The 21,379-nt window shown below is 44.2% G+C and overlaps 1 pseudogene; it reads right to left on the bottom strand.

Annotated features, from left to right (window-relative positions):
- Positions 1–17,408: 17,408 nt before the first annotated feature.
- LOC127184787 (U1 small nuclear ribonucleoprotein C-like) lies at positions 17,409–17,846 on the bottom strand (annotated as a pseudogene).
- Positions 17,847–21,379: the final 3,533 nt, after the last annotated feature.

The following is a 21,379-nucleotide window of genomic DNA, read 5'->3' as shown; positions in this document are numbered from 1 at the left end:
AACTTGTAAAATATGAGCCCATGTACCCAGTCCAGTACCACTTAGAGAAAAGAGAGGTGATCCAGCCCATGTTGGGAAGAAGCTCATTCTCCTCATACTGGACATGGACTTTAAGCTTAAAGAGAAGTGTAGTGTCACAGACATGAAGACAAGTCCTAGAGGTTTTGCTTGACAAAGTTTCAGAGACTTCTGAAGGTCTAGCATGAACTCTAGACAGTCAGAGCAGTTGTTGAGGTTTTGCTTGACAAAGTTCCAAAATTTTTCAGCTATTCACCACTGCCCTCAAATATTATGTAGGGTCCAGGTCTAATTTTTCCTAAAATCTACTTTTAAATCTGCTTTTTCTCCTATTCTTGTCTATTTTTTTCTATTCCTCAGCCCCAATGACATTTACAATGGAAAACTTTTTCCCACAGAGAATGTTGAAAGAAGCCATCTGGCCAAAGGCGTGAGACAATGAGAGAGTTTTTGGCTCTGAATGTGAGCAGTGAGGCAGAAACTGTTTGAAAGAGATAAGACCTGGACATAACAATACCTGGATAGATACTGTTAGCTGTGGAAAAGTTTCTTTATAATCTGCTTTGGGAGCAAAAGAACGTGGCCTTGGAATATCGTCTTTTACTGATATTTTACAATAGAAGACCCATTGACAGTTAGCTTAGGCTTGGATAGCACCCCTGTTGGTTTGGAAATGGAAGTAAGTCAAGTTCTTTCTGTGTTAGGAATATTTAGTACATATTTTGTTGCTATGACAATCATGTAAACACAGTGGCTTTAGCCCAGTGAAATTTATTAAACTTTCTCCAGTATTGTTTAAGAATAAATAAGCAGGCCATGCTTACTATTACTGTATATTGATAGTTTATTTTGCTGTATGCTTTATTGTAGGTTATGCATAAGTGTTTGTATTTCTTTGTTAGATTGTTCTCTTGCTCTGTTGATTTTTAAATGATAAAGAAGGAAAACAGAAGAAAAATAAAGTTGCCTTTGGGCTACAAGCTATGTTTGGACCACAACTTATGCCTGTTTCTCAAATCTCCTCAACAACTAATTCCTTTAGCTACTTCTTCAACCAATGGTTAATTTCCCTTAAACAGCTGTTCACCATCTGCTCAAGTCTCCCTACCTCAGAACCACCAAAACTTTCCCTTTTCCCTTCTTCACTGGTTCCCGAAGCTGGTCTGAGGTCATATATCTGGGGAAACAGACAAGGAATATCTATAATGAAGCCATCCTGGGCAAAGGTCCAGCTTAAGGTATCTTGTTTAGGTCCCTTTCTGATAGACGGCTACAGAAATCTTTATGCTCCCACCCCTACAGGACAGTGATCTAGCTCCAATGCATGGCTGCCTTGTCTTCATGGATAACTGGCCTAAGGGAATTGGTAGTCTCAAGGGAGTGCCTGTGCGTAAGGCTCTGTTCTTCGTAGAACACAAGGTGACTGCAGTCTAAGGACAATGACTCCACATGGTCCTGTATCTTCCACTGGAACAAAGATAGGGATAGGCATAAATGAGTCTTTTAGACAGACAGTCCTTCAGTGATTATCACAGGCAGGGCTCTGAAAAACAGAAAGAATCCAGACATGAAAGGATTGCCAGGCTTTTATGCTTCCTTGTGGTTGCCTCACTGGTCCCAAGTATGGATTTGATGCATTTCTCTGTTCCTTCGAATTGAAAGCAGCTCCTACGTGACTCTTACACAGCCAGGCCACGGGATGTACAGTGGGCCTGAGCACCACAAGGATGCTGGCACACCCAGAGTTCTGGATTACCTTGATGAGGGGAAGGAGCATCAGTGTAAGTACAAAATCTGAGCTGTGTCCATAACTTTTCTTCTATATACCTCCCCATTTTAGGTACCCCATGCTACATGGTTTGACAGTGGCAGACTGCCAATGAAGGTATTATAGACAGGCTTAACTTGTCCACCATTGAGACCTGAGACATTCACTGTCATAAGTATGTGTCTCGATCTGAGGATGCCATTGAAATGGTTGAGGTGTCCTTGTGTCTCTGAATGGCATTCTGATAACTGTCAGATATGATGGTCCTTTCCTTTGAGCTCCTCACATTGAACACAAACCTTGTCGCTCCTGGAAAGTGAGATTCTCAGACATGCCATTTCCTTTTTACCACAAAACAGCATGCTGACTGTAGGCCTGAGAAAAACTTGACGGCCAAGGAGGATGTGGTGTCCATCACTACAGAGTTCCATTTCAGTGTGTAATTTGAGTCAAGTAGTGTGTTGTTTTTCCTTCTTCACCCGCTCCCTTACCTCCTGGTTCATGAAGTGGAGTGAAAGTGGAAAACATTACTTGGAAATGCAGAGGTGCTTCTTCATAGTGCATTTCACACTGACAGCAGATTCCCAGAATCCACCGGGCTCTGCTGGCACCAACTGCTTCTTAGAACACTGACTTAGGTCCATTGGAAAAACATCAGAGCCTCCATCTCAGCCCACTCTATGAATGTATGTCATCCTTCCCCTCTGTCCTTCATCCAGTGTTGGCCACCCTCAGGGATGGAGTGAATATGGCTTTCATTTCCCTGTCTCCACACTATGCTGCTGCTTGTCAGCATCTGACTTTCAACTGTGTTAAAGGTTATTCAACACCCCTTACACTACTGCTGTCTGGGGCTTCCAGGCTGCTCTGCACATGCAGCTCCTCTGCTCTTGCAGAAAGCATCCACATGCTTTCACACCCATTCACACATGCACATGCACCACACATGAGCAGCAACTTGAGTACAAGTAGCACATGAAAAGAACAAGCCGAGATGAGGTCACTGTACAGCAGACACCGTCCTTGTGTCCCAAGTCACTCACTGCATGACTATGAGGAAAGCAAGGGAAGAGGATAATGAGTGGGTAAAAGGAATAGGCAAGTCTTGGTTCCAGTCTTGATGCCTTAGGGATTGTGGGAGAAGTTGTAGGGATTCTATTTCTGGATCAGCAGCAGCCAGATGGGCCTCCAGTGAAGCCTCTCCCTCATGTGGGCCACTGTCACCATTCACCCAGATCGTACCCCTCACCACTGCCACTTCTACTGCCACTGAGACACACAGACACACAGACTCTCCCTCTCTCTCTCTCTCTCTCTCTCTCTCTCTCTCTCTCTCTCTCTCTCTGTCTCTTTCTGTCTCTCTCTCTCTCTCTCTCTCTCTCTCTCTCTCTCTCTCTCTCTCCCTCTCTCACCCAACACTCACATTCACACTCATGCAGGGATTTCTCCACTGCTGTTGCTGCCTAGGTGGCCTCGTACTATCCTTTGTTCCCCCAATCCCTGTGACAGGATACCTTCCTTAAGCTCTGGGGACCCAATTGCCACTCCCTCCCGTTCTTTCATCCCAGAGTGCCTAATACTATCACAATTCCCAAAGCTATGTCACTTTTTTTAGCAGTGGCTACTAAAATTGAAACTGCCTGCCTGCCAGACCTCCTTCTGCCTCTGGGCAGACAGCTTCTCCTTCCTGCCCTGTGGCTGTGGAGATGGGAGACAAATGGCCAAAGCTGCTGTCAGTGCCTCAGTGGGAGCTGTCCAGGGTGACTATTCCTGCCTCTCCTCCTGAGTCTTTCCTGTCTCCTCCATGGGAGCTGTCTATGCTGTCTTTTCCTGCTTCACCTAACTGCTCAGTGAAAACCAGACATCTTTCCTGCTGCAGGAAGCTTGCTGCCAAGGCCTACGGAGTTGTTGCTAATGACAAGAACCCTTCCTGCCTCAGCCTACTGCATTCACAATGGAATCTTTGTATATCTTTGACACATTGTAAACTTTACTACCCCTCCAGGATGGCCCCACCTCTGCCTGAGAAAGCTCTAGCAGCCCAGCTGCTTCTCCCCCCACTACACCTATATAAGTGCTGTCTCCAGCCCAACAGTAGGACTCATCTCAGATTATGTTAATTTGGGTTGAGAAGTCTGGACAATCCTCTACCAATCCCTGAGCATCACGCAGCCCTGGAATGAAATCCCACCATCCACATGCAGGAAATCCTTGCCCCAGAAATCTCTGGCCCCTAAGAAACTCTTTATAAAGGCTGTGTGTGTCTGCTTAGTTCTCTGCTGTCTCCTCCCAGGAACAGAGGCAGCCACTCCTGGATTCATCCCTTCTCTCCTGGATTTGTCACTTTGATTAATCTCTTTTTAAGAGATTTAATGCCTGCTGTGACTCTTTCATTGGATGAGGAGGAGGAGGAGGAGGAAGAGGAGGAGAAATGAAGAAGGAGGAGAGGAGTTCAGACTGTAATTTCCTCAGTGTTTAGGGGCTACCCTTCACTTGGAGCTGTATATGCTCTAGAAGGAATGGGGCTAAGATTCAGAGACTCCTCAGTTCCTCAGATTTTAGTGGCAACCTTTCTCTGTGAGCCACATTGTCTCTATTGAGTAAGCCTCCTCTCAGAGCTGTGAGGTTCCTGGGCTCCCTGCCTCAGGATACACTTGGGACACTGTCTCACCTCATGGCTGGGATACCTCCTCATCTCTCAGAGTTATAGACACCCTTCCACCCGAGTACTGGTAGGCAGGTCAAACCAGACACCGTACACGGGCAGAAACAACATATGATGCCATGACTCACAGAGGCTCTCCAGGTGCTTGTGCTCTCCTGTGGTCTGAGCCACACGAGGATCCCATCCCTTTCCGCTTATCATGTAGCTGACTCACCATCCTGCTCAGGGATTGCTGAACACTCCATTCTCCAGTGACAACTAGATAATCTTCCTTTTCTGGTTGGTGTAAACTCTTCCCTGTGTCCAAGGAAGTGACTGGTGAGTGTCCTGCACCACTCTGTTACTCTTGGAGGCAGAGGTACCACCAGCCATGGTTTCTTTTTCTTTTCTTTTCTTTTTTTTTACATTTTAAAAATTAATTTATTCATATTACATCTCGATTGTTAGCCCTTCCCCTATTTCCTCCCATTCTTCCCTTTCTTCCACTTCCCCCTTCTCCCCTCCCCTATGTCTGTGATTGAGGGAGACCTCCCCCTATGTATGCTCTTAGAATATCGAGTCTCTTCTTGATAACTTGCTATCCTTCCTCTGAGTGCCGCCAGGCCTCCCCATTCAGGGGATGTGGTCAGGAAAGGGGCACCAGAGTTCGTGTGAGTGTCAGATCTCACTCTCCACTCAACGGTGGAGAATATCATGTTCGTCGGCGAGGTCTTGGTAGGGGTTCGAAGCTTACTGCCTATATTCTCCTTGGCTGGTGCCTTAGTTTGAGGAGGACCCCAGGACCCAGATCTGCCTCTCATAAAGTTATTCTTGTAGGTTTCCAGGACCCTGTGGGTCCTACTATTTCTTCATTCTTCCATGCTACTCTCGCCTAAAGTCTCAATAGGATGTCCTCTCCTCTGACCCACTTTCTTGGTAAGTAAAGATTTTCATGGTACGTATCCCTTGGACTAGTGTTTTGATATAAGTGAGTATATACCATTTGTCTCTTTTTGCTTCTGGGTGAACTCACTCATTATGATAATTTCTAGATCAATTCATTTGTCCACAAATTTCCAGTTTCCTGGTAAGTGAAGGCTTTCGTGGGACATGCCCCTTGGGCTAGTATGCAGATATAAGTGAGTATATACCATGTGAGTCTTTCTGCTTCTGGGTTAACTCACTCATTATGATCATTTCTAGCTCAATCCATTTATCCACAAAATTCGGGAATTCCTTGTTTTTAATAGCTGAGTAGTATTCCATAGTGTAAATGTACCACAGTTTCTAGTCCATTCTTCTACTGAGGGGCACTTAGGCTGTTTCCATGTTCTGGTTATTATGTATAAAGCAGCTATGAACATGGCTGAGCACATGTCCCTCTTGTGTGGTAGGGTATTTTCTGGGTATATTCCAAGGAGTGGAATAGCTGGGTCTTGAGGAAGCCCTATTCCCATTTTTCTGAGAAAGTGCCAGATAGATTTACAAAGTGGTTGTACTAGTTTGCATTCCCACCAGCAATGAAGGAATGTTCCTCTCTCTCCACATCCTCGCCAACATGTGGTGTCATTTGAGTTTTTGATCTTAGCCATTCTGATGGGTGTAAGATGGAATCTCAGTGTCGTTTTGATTTGCATTTCTCTGATGACTAACGAGGTTGAGCATTTCTTTAAGTGTTTCTCAGCCATTTGATATTCCTCTGTTGAGAATTCTCTGTTAAGTTTCTTTTTTTTTTTTTTTTTTTAAATGAATTTTTTTTTTTTTTTTTTTTTCTCTGTTAAGTTTCAATCCCCATTTCGCAATTGGGTTGTTCGGTTTTGTGGTGTTTAATTTCTTGAGTTGTTTATATATTTTGGATATTAAACCTTTGTCAGATGAAGGGTTGGTGAAGATCTTTTCCCAGTTTGTCGGCTGTCGCTTTGTTCTACTGAGAGTGTCTCCTGCTTACAGAAGCTTCTCAGCCTCATGAGGTCCCATTTATTAATTGTTGACATTAAGGCCTGGGCGTTGGTGTACTGTTCAGGAAGTTGTTTCCTGTGCCTATGTGTCCCAGGCTCTTCCCCACTTTTTCCTCTAACTGAATTAATGTCTCTGGTTTTAAGTTGAGGTCTTTAATCCACTTGGACTTGAGTTTTGTGCTTGGTGGCAAATAAGGGTCTAATTGCATATCCCTCTAAAATCGGGAACCAGACAAGGCTGCCCTCTGTCCCCATATCTCTTCAATATAGTTCTTGAAGTTCTAGCCAGAACAATAAGACAGCAAAAAGAGATCAAGGGGATCCAAATGGGAAAGGAAGAAGTCAAATTATCCCTATTTGCAGATGATATGATAGTGTATATAAGTGACCCACAAAATCCCACCAGAGAACTCCTACAGCTGATAAACATCTTCGGCAAATTGGCAGGATACAAAATAAACTAAAAAAAGTCAGTAGCTTTCCTGTATACAAATGACAAACAGGCAGAGGGAGAAATTAGGAAAACTACTTCCTTCATGATAGCCACAAACAATATAAAATATCTAGGAGTAACTCTAACCAAGCAAGTGAAGGACTTATTCGAAAATAACTTCAAACCTCTGAAGAAAGAGATTGAAGATGACATTAGAAAATGGAGGGATTTACCTTGTTCGTGGATCCGGAGAATCAACATAATAAAAATGGCCATCTTACCAAAAGCAATTTACAGATTCAAAGCAATCCCTATCAACATACCTACAAAATATTTTGAAGATATTGAAAGATCAATTCTCAAATTCATATGGAGAAATAAAAAACCCAGAATAACAAAAAACAATCCTATACAATAAAAGATCTTCTGGAGGAATCTCCATATCTGATCTCAAGCTGTTCTACAGAGCAACAGTAATTAAAACAGCATGGTACTGGCAAAGCAGTAGGCTGATGGATCAATGGAATCGAATTGAAGACCCAGAGATGAATCCACACACATTTGCTCACTTGATTTTTGACAAAGAAGCCAAATCTCTTCAACGGAAAAATGATAGCATCTTCAACAAATGGTGCTGGTCTAACTGGATGTCTACATCCAGCCATGGTTTCTAAGTCTACAACTGGATCTCTTCATATGATCCATTCTTCTACCATTGGAGCTGCAACTGGGCCATTGCAACCCTTCCTCCCTAAGGCCCTGCTGGGACATTGAGTCCCTTCCTCTTCTAGGCACTACTGGGCCACTGTGACCCTACCTGTACTCCTACCTCCTTCCCTTCAGGGCTGCCTATGTAATCCCACAGTTCTTCTAGGCCCTTGTGACCCCCTTCCTAGAGACTGTTAGTCTATGGGCTTCTGGCATTCTAGGATTAGTCAGGCTCAGCTTTGACTCCTGCTTAATTGGGTAATGACCCACCAGACAGCCAGTCTTTCTTCAGGTGGTCAGAGCCTCTACCTTCAGGCTAGACTTTTGGACTGTGACAAAATTCCTGGTACCAGGTGCCAGACACTACGATTTTGGGCTCTGCTGCTCAGGTCATCAGGACCTCCACCTTCAGGCTCCACTGAAAGTCCAGCTACTGGGCACCAGGCACCCAGTTCTGACCCCTGTTCAGTTGAGCTAAGTGACACAGGATGAGAACCCACTGAACAGCTTGTGTCATTCCGCCTCCCCTTTCTCATCCATGGGCGCAGTGTCTTCGATTCCCTGTCAGCCACCCTTTGGATGACATGTGGAAAACTGCCAGGCTCTCCACCTGGAACCAGACCTGAGGGGCTCCAGATTTATTCACCTTTGCACTGCAGTGAGGCCTCAATCAATAGCCCTTAGACAATCATTCCAAATGGCCACATAATGGCACTCTAGGTCCCAATATTATTAGGGATCTTTACAAATGTTGCTAGTGATCAGGGAAATGGAAGGAGATTCCCTACATCCAAGCCTTATCTTGTCTCAGATTCCAGCCTGCTCTCTCTCGTCTTCCCATTCCCCCATTCAGTTCCTTTTAGCACTGAAGCCTGAACAGGATAGTCTCTCCACTATGTTCAATCCAGCTAATGAAACTGTCCCCTATAGGCCTAAACCCACATCTCCCTCTCTTCAAACTTCCCCAGTTCCCCTTTCTCCCTCTATAGCAACAGGTTGCTCACATCAACTCTCTCTCACACCAACCTTTATCCAAGACCTCCTGTTATTCACTCCTGCTCCACTTAAGTACGTACTTTACCCCATTGTACCTTGCCTAATCCAGGCCTGGCTCTCTCTCTTTGTGGGAAGTTGCTGGGGTGGATGGCTCAGTCAGAGTACACATTCCCTTTTCATTAAATGAACTATCTCAAATAGAGAAGAGATGGGGTCCTATGCTGAGAATTCCTTCACATTTATTAAGGAATTCCAATATATCACTCAATCTTGTACTCTTACTTTCCATGATGTCCTTATGAGCCTTATAATCTTCTCCCCGAGGACGCAGGTGAGACTAGGGCACATGCAGATGGAATCCAACAAAGTGACTCTGCCCACCCCATCAGGACTGAGGCAGTCCCCAACTGGGACCCTGGGTGGAATTACAGTAGTCCAGGGGGGTCATCGAACCTAGGGATCAATTTGTAACTCATCTCCAGGCCGGACTTTGTAAGGCTGCCCTAAAAGCTGTAAATTGCGACAGCATCAGAGAGGTCATACAGGACAAGCAGAAGAAAACAATGCAACCTTTCCCATGGTTCAGGATCTCCAAACATTTGGCGCTGTGACTCAGATACTCTAGGAACACTGTCTCACCTTAGTGCTGGGATTCCTTCCCAGCTCTCATAGTTGTGGACAAACTTCCCTGGGAGCTGAATCTGCTGGAGAAAGAGCAGGGCTCAGGCTCCAAGGATCCTCCATTCCTCAGAGTTTGGGAACACCCTCTTTTAGGAGCTACATCTCCTGGAGAAGGATCAGGACAAAGGATCCAAGGCACCTCAGTTCCTCAGGGGTTGGGGCAACCCTTCCCTGGGAGCTGCAATGGCTAGAAAAAGAGTGGGGCTCAGGCTCAAGGCCTACTCAGTTCCTTAGGGCTTAGGGGCAACCTTTTCCTGGAAGCTGCACTCTCTCTGTTGAGGAGGCCTCCTGTCACAGCTATGAGGTTCCAGGGCTCCCATGCTTTAAGAAATCCTTTGGACACTCTCTCACTCTAGAGCTGGGAGATTCCTGGCCTCCCATCTATCCAGATACCCTTGGGACACTCTCCCACTCTCCCAGCAGGGTTTCTGTGTCTTAGACTACCATTGGGGCACTGTCCACCCCAGGCATGTGATACCCTCTCAGCTATCACAATTGTGGTCACACTTCCACACTAGTATCTGAAGGCAAGCCATAGCACACACACACACACATGGCAACTATAGCAGTTGAGGGTTGGGAGGGAGTAGGGGCAATCTAGTAGATGGTAGAGGCCTTCAAAGAATTACTGAGATCAGAGAGACCTCTTTCACAAGGGGTTGGTGTGAAAGAGTTCAACTTGGTGCACTAGGGTGCCCAGCATTCCCTTCACTATCAGGGAAGAGTGGTCTCAGAGAGGCCATAAACTGAGGACTATCACCAGAATGGATGTGCAGATGTGGAGATGTGAGTCATCAGCAGATGGCAGCATAGCACAACAGTTAATGCCCAACATGCCTAGGCTTAGATGGAGGATGCAAGACCTCTTCTCTGGGTGCAGCATGCCAAAGCCCTCTGTGTTTGCACTTCATAGTATCAAGGAGAGAGATGGTGACAAACAGATGACCATGATACCTCATTGATTGTGCCTTCACTCAGAGGAAGATACTGCTGTCCATTGCAGATGATGACTGCCTCTTCAGAGGTTCTGTTTACCAAGGAAGGGATGAAGCTCCAGGACAAAAGGGAAGGAGCGAGGACTGTGGGGGCTGTGAAAATAGGCAAAGTACAATGGCATTCATGTGTGCACTGCTGAGAGGAAACCCTTTATTTTTATTCCTAAAAAAACCGGTTTGGGGCAGAGGCGGTAGTTCTTTGGATACACTGATGCCCATGATGCTTGCAGGAAGCCCTTACTTTGACCCCCCGTACCACATAAATTGGTGTTGTGGCCCAGGATATAGTCTCTGCATATGGAATGGGGAGGATGGGGGATCAGAGTCTTGATTCCCCTCTGTTCAGAAAGAGAACATGAGGGCAGCCTGAGCAATATGAGTCTAGGACACACACACACACACACACACACACACACACACACACACACACACACACTATATCAATACATTTAACAAATTTAAATGATCACTCAATGGTGGACATTGAGAAACACGTCGCCTTGAACACTAGGGTGAGGGTTGCATCCGCTTGACCATGCCTGTAAGACACACTGAGCAGTTTCAGTGAGTTCCTCTTAGAAGAAGACACAAAGAAACAAATGGTCATGTGTGCTTTGTGGTGGACACTAACAAAAAGGCAATCCCATCATGTCACACTGAGGTTCTCACTCTGTTTCTATGCCCGTAACCATGGACACCTGGCCCTCAACTACCATCCTGAGGACAGAGTTCATGACCAGTTTCTCCGTCCTTCCTTTGCTAGGTTACTCTCAGCACCATGGAAACCCTTCTTTGGTCACAAAGAGTCCCAGCAGGGCACCACAGCCTCAGGCAGAGTCCCTCCAATACTGCCACCCCACCTACTGGGGGTTGGATGTGGGAATGATGGTCTCAGGGTCCTCAATCAGGGAATGAAACATGATTTCACATGAAAAGAAAAAGAAGGTATCTAGCTATCTTATCACTGTAACAAGCTGATCAGCCCTGGGACCCTGGTCCTTCCTCTTTTCCCTAACTTGCCCTCTTCCTGCAGGGAAAGAGCTAATCTTTGTCAGCATTGTCTGTTGGCCTTCTGCCCTGAGAGCTCGGCAGCCTGCCCCCTCCCGTGGCTGCCCCCACATACAACATCTGGTAGAGGAAAAAAACTGAAGAAGAGGTGGTATCCAGGCAGAGAGGATGGGGTCCAAATACAGCAAACGGTTGTCTTCAATGATCAGGTATGGTGACGTGTTTCATGCTCAGCTGCTGGGCACCAAGGGTGCAGGGTCAAGTCCCAGTATAGGAGGAGGTAAATCCCCACAGCAAGCAGAGTGAGGTTGGACATGCCAGTGCCTACAGGACTTCCTCTACTGAGAGCAGCACTAGCACCATCTTTCTTGAGGCCTGTTAACCCAAAGGAAAGGCATATGGCCTGCCCCACATGGCCCTCTGAATCTTAGAGGTGATTACATAACAAATTTCAGTCACCTGAAGGCACAGAACTGGTGGCCCCTCTGAATAGTAGTGACTGAAAACACTCTGGTGTGGAAAAGGTGTATTTTCCAGGATGGAAGCTATCAAAGACCCCTTTCCCTGGAAGGCTTAAAGTGTTATTAGACTATTTACAAAACAAGCGTCCTGCACTGGCTGTTGTTTATCCCAGTTTTTCCAGCGTATCTAGTGAGTGACACACCTTGGATAAGCAGATTTCTGCAGTGGTATTAGTGATGGCATTTAGAACTGCAATGTTTTTAGAAGTAGATGTGACATTTCTAAGCAACCAGATGTTCACAGATTTGCTCAGTTTTATCAACCAATTATTAGTGATGTTGAAAATAAGAGAAATTTAAAAAGTTGCCTAGAATTGGTGAGCAGTATATATTTTTGTTTTCCTTTTTGTTGTGACTATTATGCTTCTCTTATACAGTATATTTGACCTAGAGTAACCCTCCCTTCATTCCTCCCAGTCCTTCCTCCTGTATCCCACAAATTTTTCCTCTGTTACAGTTCAGAAAACAGCAGGCCTTCCAGGGATCCCAACTAAACACGGTACAACAAGATAAAATAAGACATGGCACAAACCCTCATATCAAGGCTGGACCTAGCATCACAAGGGGTCCCAAGCACAATGGAAAGAGTCAGAGACACATGGAGTGTTATTGTTAGGAGTCCCACAAAAACAACAAGCTTACAACCATACTTGCTATGGCCCTCGAACAGACCAATACAAACTCCCTAATTGCAGATTCAGTCTCTGGAAGTCCCCATGAGCCATGTTTATTTGATCGTGTGGAACATGTTCTCTGGGTGTCTTTGACTTCTCTGGCACTTACAATCCTACTACTTCCTCTTTGACTGGGTTCCCTGAGGTCCAAAAGGAGGAAACAGATGAAGATCTCCAATTTCAGCTTTCTCTGCCCCTACTGTTTAGCTGTGAGCCTCTTCATCTTGGCGAGCAGTTTTTAAACAAAGTCCAGCAGCTGACATGGAGGAACAGGAAAACCTAGGAGACATCATAATCTCCTGCCCAGCCACTTTGGGCATTTCATGAACTTACCATGGTAGGAGGCTGTGTATAGCACTGCAGGAGCTATGGGATTCCCAGTTGATGGTTTATGAGGATGGGATTTTGCAGGGTGTGTATTGGCACTCAGGGGAGCATTCAGGTTCAGTCCATGCCAGGTGAAGAGCCAGGTAAAATCCCACCCTGTGGAGGAAGCACGCATCCCTTATGGTGGGAAGGCTCCTTAAGGAGATAATAAAAAAGGGTTGAAGAATGTAAAAGGGATGAATGAGACAAGGAGCAAAGATGACTGTCAGTGTGAATGAAAAGAGATGAGCAAAGTCTGGGAGGGGTGTGGTTTACATGTACCAGGGTAAGAGTCTTTGCTTTTCAGCAGACATAGTTTTATAATTCCAACACAGTGCACCTCACATATGATGTCACTTACACTTTCTGGACAGAGTTAAGTCACACAGGGGCATGCTGCAGGCTGACCATTCATATTCTGAGGACTTTCATCATTCAGGGAGAGAACCCAGTGAAGAAATAAGACCACAGCCCCCAATCTGACCTCACAGGCAGTGAGAGTTCAGACAGCTCATTCCTGGGAACTAAGGGCCAGGGACCATCAACAGGGCAACTTTTCTCACACAGTCAGGCTGTTTATTAGAAATGCTGGGTTGTAAATGAGCCTGGGAAGAAAACATTTAAAGCCCATTTCCCTACAGAGCCCTCTGAAACGTACCCACTGGTCACTCCATCACCCAGTGAGAAACACAGGAAACATTCTGAGGAAATCTTTGACATCTGTTTCAGCCAGAATCATCGAGGTCTTCACTCTGAAAGGGGCTAATGAAGAGGTATGTGTGTTCAGTTTCCTTCAGATCTATGCACAGAGTCTGGGACTGAGCGTGATTCTGAATGGACCCTCAGTGACCTTGGTGAGACCTTGGAGCAGAAGATGCCTTTCTCCACCCTTCACATTCATAGATACCCTTGAGTCTGAACAGAGGACATTCTTTTTTGCTTTTCAGGCAGGGTTTCTCTCTGTAGCCTTGGTTGTACTAGACTGACTTTGTCGACCAGGCTGGCTTCAAACTCACTGAGATCCATGTGACTCTGCCTCCCTGAGTGCTGAGATTGTCAAATCTACTTCAATCACCCCAGACAAGCCGTATAATGTGGGAACAATAGTTTCCACCCCCTCAGCCCTTCAAAAAAAAAGAAAGAAAGAAAGACTAGAAGTGTGAGAAAAGCAACACAAGATGTCTTCCAAATGATCCATCCGGGACATAAATGCAAGCTCAGAAATGCTGGAGCTTGAGCATAGATGCAATGCCTTAACTGGGACAGAGACACAGGAGTGTGAACACAGAGCTTGCAGCTTTCTTGAAGAAATGGTGTTTGGACCCATTACTTGGCCTTATAGTTGTTAGCACCTTCATTCATACCTTTTATCTCCTGTGCTCTTGAATATGCCATTTACCTGGTTTCTCAGAGTAGTCCCGGACAGACTTCTGGCCACAGCCTATTAGGTCTCATCAGGATACGCTGCATCTCCTTCCTCTGTGTGCCCACAAGGCCATCTTGCCTAAGGGAAGTGACAAAATGTGGGCACCAGAGTGCCTGGCAGAGGTTCAGCAGAAGTCCCCCATCCCCCTTCTCCTAGGTGGAGAATCCACCCTCCATTGTCCATTAACTTCATCTGAACTGGGGGTCTTGGTTCTCTGCATGCACTGCAGCTTGCCCTGTGTCCAGATCTGCAGGCCTTGATGTTCTCCCAGTGCAGTGCCTACTCCCTCCTGGACCTTCCATTCCCCCTCTTCCCTACCATTCTCAGAACTCTGCCCAGAGTCCAGTTTGGAGTTGCAGTAACTGTCTTGATTCTCCAATAGGTGGAGTCTCTCATTGGAGATCTATCATGGGGTAATATTTAGTTATAAGTAAATATACACCATACATGTCTTTCTCTGTCAGGGTTACCTCACTCAGGATGATCAGTTCTAATTCCATCCATTTGCCTGCAAATTTCAAGATTTATACATTTTTAATAACTGCATAGTATATATTCAGATATTAACCAATTGTCGCATATAGGGTTAGTGAAGATCTTTTCCCAGTCTGTAGGCTGGTGTTTTGTCCTATCAAAAATGCCCTTTGTCTTATAGAAGATTTTCAATTTCATGAGGTACCATTAATTAATTGTTGATCTTAGAGCCTTAGCTACTGGTGTTCTGTCCTGGATGTTGTCTCCTGTGCTAATGAGTTCAAGGCTCTTCCCTACTTATTTCTAACTGATTTAGTGTAGCTGGCTTTATGTTGAGGTTGTTAATCCACTTGGACTTCAGTTTTGTGGCACAGTGATAAATATGGATCTACTTGCCTATTTCTACATTCAGATATCCAGTTAGACCAGCACCATTTGTTGAAGACACTATCCTTCTTTCCTTGTATAGATTTGGCTTCTTTGTCAAATATCAAGTGGCCATAGGTGTGTGGACTTATTTCTAGGTCTTTGATTCCATTCCATTGATCAACCAGCCTATTTCTATGCCAACATCATGCAGTTTTTATTACTGTTGCTCTATACTGCAACTTGAGCTCAGAGATGGATATTCCTCTTGACAATATGTTCTTGTACGTGATTGTCGTACCTATTTGGGGTTTTTTGTTTCTCCATATGAAGCTGAGAATTGATCTTTCTAGGTCTTTAAATAATTGTATATGTATTTTTATAGGGTTTGCATTGAATCTGTAGATTGCTTTTTGTAACATGACCATTTTTGTACGTTGATTCTCCTGATCCATGAGCATGGGAGATCTTTCCATCTTCTGATATCTTCTTCAATTTCTTTCTTCAGAGACTTGAAGTTTTTTCATATAAGTCTCTCACTTGGTTGGTTAGAGGTACACCAATTTTAGGGACCTATTAAACTAAGATTTAGACAGTTCTGAAAAACTCTTGCTGAATTCTTCTTAGAACCACTGGAAGATGTGCTTAATTCTCCCATGCCTGCCTCTTGTTCATTTTTGAGGGAAAGGCAGGTGAATTGCTACACATTTGGGGACAACCTAGCCTATGGGAGGTCCTGGTAAGATCAAGATGCTGAGTGAGACCCTTCCTCAAATAAACTAACTAAATCATTAACTAACTATCAAAAAGCATCCAGGAAGGAAAATGCCATATGACATTTCTGAATTATTGACATTTTCTCAAGCTACCCGATAATAAGCAATTTGGAGAGGACTCATGTAATGTACTCTTATTGTATTTTATTCTTTAACCAATATTCTTTCTTTGTGAGAAATTTTTACATTAGAGCTATATTTATACCATTTCCATCCTTATTTCTCCCTGCTTGAACTACTGAAGTATACTTTCCTGAATCTTTCCTGAATTCATGACCTCTTCTTATTTAACTAGAGTTGTCAACCATGCACACTGGTTTGCACAAACAGGAAGACACACAGAACAAAGGAAATGTATTCACAATCCCTCTGATCAGTTTCATAGTGCACCAATATGCATAGGTGTAGGGCTGATCATGTGGTACTGAATGAATCATTTTTGCAGAGAATTGACTATGCCTCCCTCAGCAGCAGGGTAGTCTTTACCTATGTAAAGTGTAAGGGTCTTGTAAAATTTCTCCCATCAACATTTGGCATGTTGACCTGTGTAATGATAATTCAATTATTCTTTATACAACTGTACTGTTCAAATTTCATGTGCACAGCACTCCTATCTTGTGTAGAAGAGGCCAAGTTCCTGCTCTCCTCCTGATCTCATGGCTCTTAGAATCTGCCCACCATCTTTGCTGTGATTTTCCCTGAGCCTTGGATGTAGGGGTTCCAATGTCCATGTGCCACTTGAAATACTAGTGTTCTAGATGCTGTGCATATTTCCTCAATTATATCAGGCCATATCCTCCATTAAACTCTTCCCTTAGCCATACTCTTGTGAGAATAAGTTCTTGGGTGTCATCTTCCTGCGCAGTAACACAAACCCAGCATTGTCTCATGTTTGGCTTCTAGAGTTTTGCAACAAGAGGGAATAGACTGTGTTGTTGACCACTATTTATTTTGATGCTCCTTGTCATGTCATTCAGGTCTATCTATTGACCTTACCCCTAATGACCTTTCATTGTGACACATTTTCCTCCACTAAAAAAATGTTTCCATTTGAAACATGAGAAGGAAACTTTATGGACTTCAGAGGTATTTGTAACTCAGTTCTGGTTAGTTCTATCCTTGTAGCTGGCTCCATACCCCCAGGATTCCCATTGCTTCCAGCAGAACTTTCAGTTTCCTTATCTTCAGGGCCTTAAAGCACTAGAGTGTGGGTGTGTGGTTGCACTGTTACTTTTATCTACATATTTTTAAAGATGGGAGTTTGGATTTGGTTAAGCAATTGATGTTGATATTCTTGGGTTAAGCTATTTCTCTATGTTCCCTGCATTCCTTAGTTTCCTCTAGTTCTCTGTTATTTATTTTTTAACTAAAACAGGTGACACTTTTCTTTTCACATTTCACAATACGAGTGAAAACTTTGCTTTTAAAATACAACTTCTGCCCTCCAGAACTCTTCAGTTAGGAAGGGTGGAGGTTTTTGTCATGCATCTAGAACATGCTCAGGCTCAGCATCATGATCTCCTGGTGAAAAGAGTGAGAAATTCAAAATGATAAAGAGTTATTCTGCTCCTAACTTTTTTAGCATACAATGCCAGGCTAACTGAGCCTCTTCATAGGGAAAGCAGGAGGTTTCACCACTGGAGGTCCAGGCATCATGGGCATGTGACCTCCCATGGGTGGCCTCATTCCAGGAGCAACATCCCACAGACACCATCCCAGAAAGACTAGGGCCCTTATTGGCATAATTGGAGGAGCTCTCTTTTGGGGTACAGGACTGGGGGATCAGGGAGATTGGGGGAGTTGGGATCATGGTCCCTGCAGGAGGAGAAGCAGAGAATAGAGCTGGAGGTATCTTTCCTTTTGAAATGCAGTGGTTGTTTTATCAGTCAGGCTCTGGGCCTGCTCCTCCTTCCATTTCTGGTAGTAGTTTTTCACGTTCTCTTTGTGTTTCCTACCGCTGCTGTGTGTCTTCTTGACAGTTGGAGAATCATGGGTAAAATACATATCACAGTAGCCACAGTAAAATTTGGGCATGTAGCTTCACAGGCCATTGTCTACCCAATCCCTCCTGTAGTTCTTTATTCAGGGCTAAGAGTTCATAATCCCTGTTGCTCCCCCCTCCTGGTGTCCCTGTCTATGGAAGTATGTCTCTTGGTGCTATCCTAGTTCAGCTCAGGGTCAGGTTTTATGGATGTAGCTCCTGACGTTTCTAGGAGAATTTCACAGACATCTCCCTGATCATCTGGCTCTCATCAGTGTTTCTGCCCCTTTTCCACAATCATCCCCGATCCTTAGCTACAAGAGTTGTGTTGTAGATAATGTCAGTTGGGACCTGGCCTCACAGCTGAGAATTGTGATGAGTTGTGGTTTTCTGTATTGAGCTCTGTTGGCTGTACAAAGTTGTTTTCTTGGTGCCGGTTGAGGACTACACTTTTCTGTGGTGTGTGGAAAACTTCTTATAATGTAGACAGGGATTGTGCTGGTTTAGTAAGATGGCAGTTGAATACCCTCCTTCAAGATTCTGTACTTCACCAGCCTGTGGATTCATGGCTAGATTCCCAGCACCAGGCTGGCTTTCTTGTTTTGACAGCTTTTCAGTGTAATTGGAAAGCTGTTGGTGATTGCCAAAGTATGCGTGTCACTACTTTAGCCTTAAGTCTATTGGACCAGGATTTATACTTTTGTTGTTGTTCTCAGGTTTTTGGTTTGACTTCTTGTTGAGACAGTGTATTCTCTCTGCATAGCCCTAGGTTTCCTAGAACTCACTGTAGACCAGGGTTGCCTAGATCTCAGAGGTCCACCTCCTTCTGCCTCCAGAATACTATATTTAAAGGCATACACCACCATGTCCAGCTCCAGTACATGCTGATTGAAATGGAATGAAAGCATCAGGCTCACTGAGAAGGTCCTTCCAGAGCAGAGATCTGAAGAAAGAGAGGGATGAGTTGAAAAGTTATCGGCAGGAAAAATGAGGGCAGGAGAAATAGTAAGGAGGAGAGGAGCGACTACAGGAAGGTAGAAATGTTTTGGGGTCTGTGATAGGCCTCTCTCTCTCTCTCTCTCTCTCTCTCTCTCTCTCTCTCTCTCTCTCTCTCTGTGTTCATGTGTGTATGTGCACGTGTGTGTGTGTGTGTGTATATGTGTGTGTGTGTGTGTGTGTGTGTGTAGTAAGAACTTAAAGGAGGAGTTGAAGACAATAGTGTTTGTGAAGTATTGTTTCAAAAGACATCAGTTTCCCTAAATTAAGAAATGGTGATCTGTGGGCATCACTTGAAGGAATTATGTCCAGAATTTTCTCCTGGGACAGGTAATCAAATAAAAGGTAACTGCTACAAAAGCAGTATTCCAAATGGAGACACCACACCCTTTGCTTGGTGGTGTGTGGGTACCACAAACAAAACCAAAGGAAAACATAAACAGCACAAAAGGCAGTTAGAATCTAAGATACATTGTTGAAACTATCATGGGCTCCTTCTGAAGTGTGTGACTATATTTTCATAGGTGATCCAGGACAGCAGACAGCATGAACTGTTTTCAATAGAGCCTTTGTATTCCTGACATGTGCTTTCTTTTCCTCTGGAAGGATGGAAAAAGAGCAGCAGCCGGAGCATTCAAGATCACCTCAGAAGAAAATGAAGATAGTCGATTTCAAGAGAAAGAAACGTGTCAGCTTTCTGCTACCTCATGAAACTGAAATGAAAAGAAATCCGTGTTCCCCACAAGGTGCAGATGAGGAGATGTTCAAATGTGAATGCAACAACTGCCAGAGATGTGGCGGGACCACATCCGGCATCCTTCCGAATACCAGCAGGACAGAAGGAACCTCTCATTTGCCCCCCTGTGAAATGCTAACACTGGACATGAACAACTTGACACTTAACCCTCATACTCCTCAACCCCACCTTGTGCCAGAAAACATACATTAAATAGAGAACAGAATGCAGTGGCATCGGAAAAGCAAAAGGATGTTTCAACGATTTTTCCACAAAAGGGCAAAATGTCTCTGGTTTTGTCATCCTTGTGTGGAGGAAGATCAGAATCTACAGCATATGAACAGTAACACCACCGATGCCTTGGTTGCAATCTTTTGGGGGAGCCTGGGTATGAGGAGTAACAATGTCCATCCTGCTGACAATAATACCATCAGATGGCGATTCAAATCTAGTCCACAAATGCAGCTGACATTTCCTTAGTTTTGGCATCCTCCCTGAGACATTCTGTGAATAGAAGCTCCTTGTCAAGGGTGTACTGCTACACTCACCATCATGCTGTTCCCATGGAGTTAGCAACCATTTCCCCTCTTCAGTTTGTGGATATCCCCCCAATACCTTGTTGCCAATAAAGTTAGAACATCTGTGTAGAGTTTCTGTCTTGCTGATTTCAAAACCATTTCTATTTTACTGACTGGCACTCAGAAAGAACACTAGGCCTGAGGAGTGTGTGTGTGTGTGTGTGTGTGTGTGTGTGTGTGTGTGTGTGTGTGTCTGTCTGTCTGTCTGTCTGTGTTTGTGTGATTTTGTTTGTGTCTTCTCACTCTGTGTGTTAATTTTTGTTTCAATAGTATCATAGTTTCAGAAGACTTTGAACATGTAGAGCATTCTTCATCTAGTTAACCCCTCTGATAGCTTATCTTACATTTTACACAACTATAATACATCAAAACCAGGGCCTGGCGCTAGTATCATGGTTGTGTAGGGCTCACTGCCATTGTGCCATATGTGTAAATTCATGCAGTCATCATTGCAATCAAGTTTCTTATCTGATTCATTGAAAACTCTTACTGATACTAGTGTTTTTGGTGACACCCTGTAGCATGCTTAAACTGGAGAAGCCTTTGGATTGTTCACTATTAATTTTAATTACCATTTTTTTTTCTTGAATGTTGTATAAAAATGTTTGGGACTGGCATTTTCTAGTTATTACTTTGCCCTTAATTCTACATATGTAGTTATATGTGTCAAAATTCTACTTTTGCAGAAATACAATTGTGAGCAGATTCTTGCCCAGGTGAGTGAGGTCTTAGAATTAATTCCTGGGACAACAATTGAGGGTAGGGAAAGATGAAATCTCTATTTCCACTTCTTTTCATTGCTGTGTGACATACCATGGTTTAGATGTGCCATAAGTTCTTTTGTCTTCCCACCAGTTGGGCATTTTGATTTCCAGATTTTGGCTACCTAGTATAAATACACCTGCTGTGAACAATGGAATGAAGGGGTTTGTGTGGACATAGGTTTTCATTAGGACAAAGAAGGAAAAGTACAATCTCTACATGATAAGACAAGTATAGATGTTCTTTGGTTTGATTTCAACAACCGTCTACCACACTGGTAAAACTCAGGGAGCCCAATGTGGCCTATATATGAATTGTGCGATACAGAATATGAACTGTGGGAACAACAGCACATGCTCCAAACAACCAATATGCAATTATTTTTCTAGCCAGTTAAAAACACTGTCCCCTTTTCCTCTCCCCAACTGTCTTGTTTCCTGCAGGCCTGGTAGCCCCAGGAATAACCACATGAGACCCTGCTCCTAACCCCTTGCACCCCATATTCTCTTAAAAC

The sequence above is a fragment of the Acomys russatus genome, chromosome X, assembly GCF_903995435.1.
Source record: "Acomys russatus chromosome X, mAcoRus1.1, whole genome shotgun sequence".
Taxonomy (NCBI): Eukaryota; Metazoa; Chordata; class Mammalia; order Rodentia; family Muridae; genus Acomys; species Acomys russatus.
Note: the sequence above shows the minus strand (reverse complement) of the source record. Positions and strands in the feature narration are given on the sequence as shown.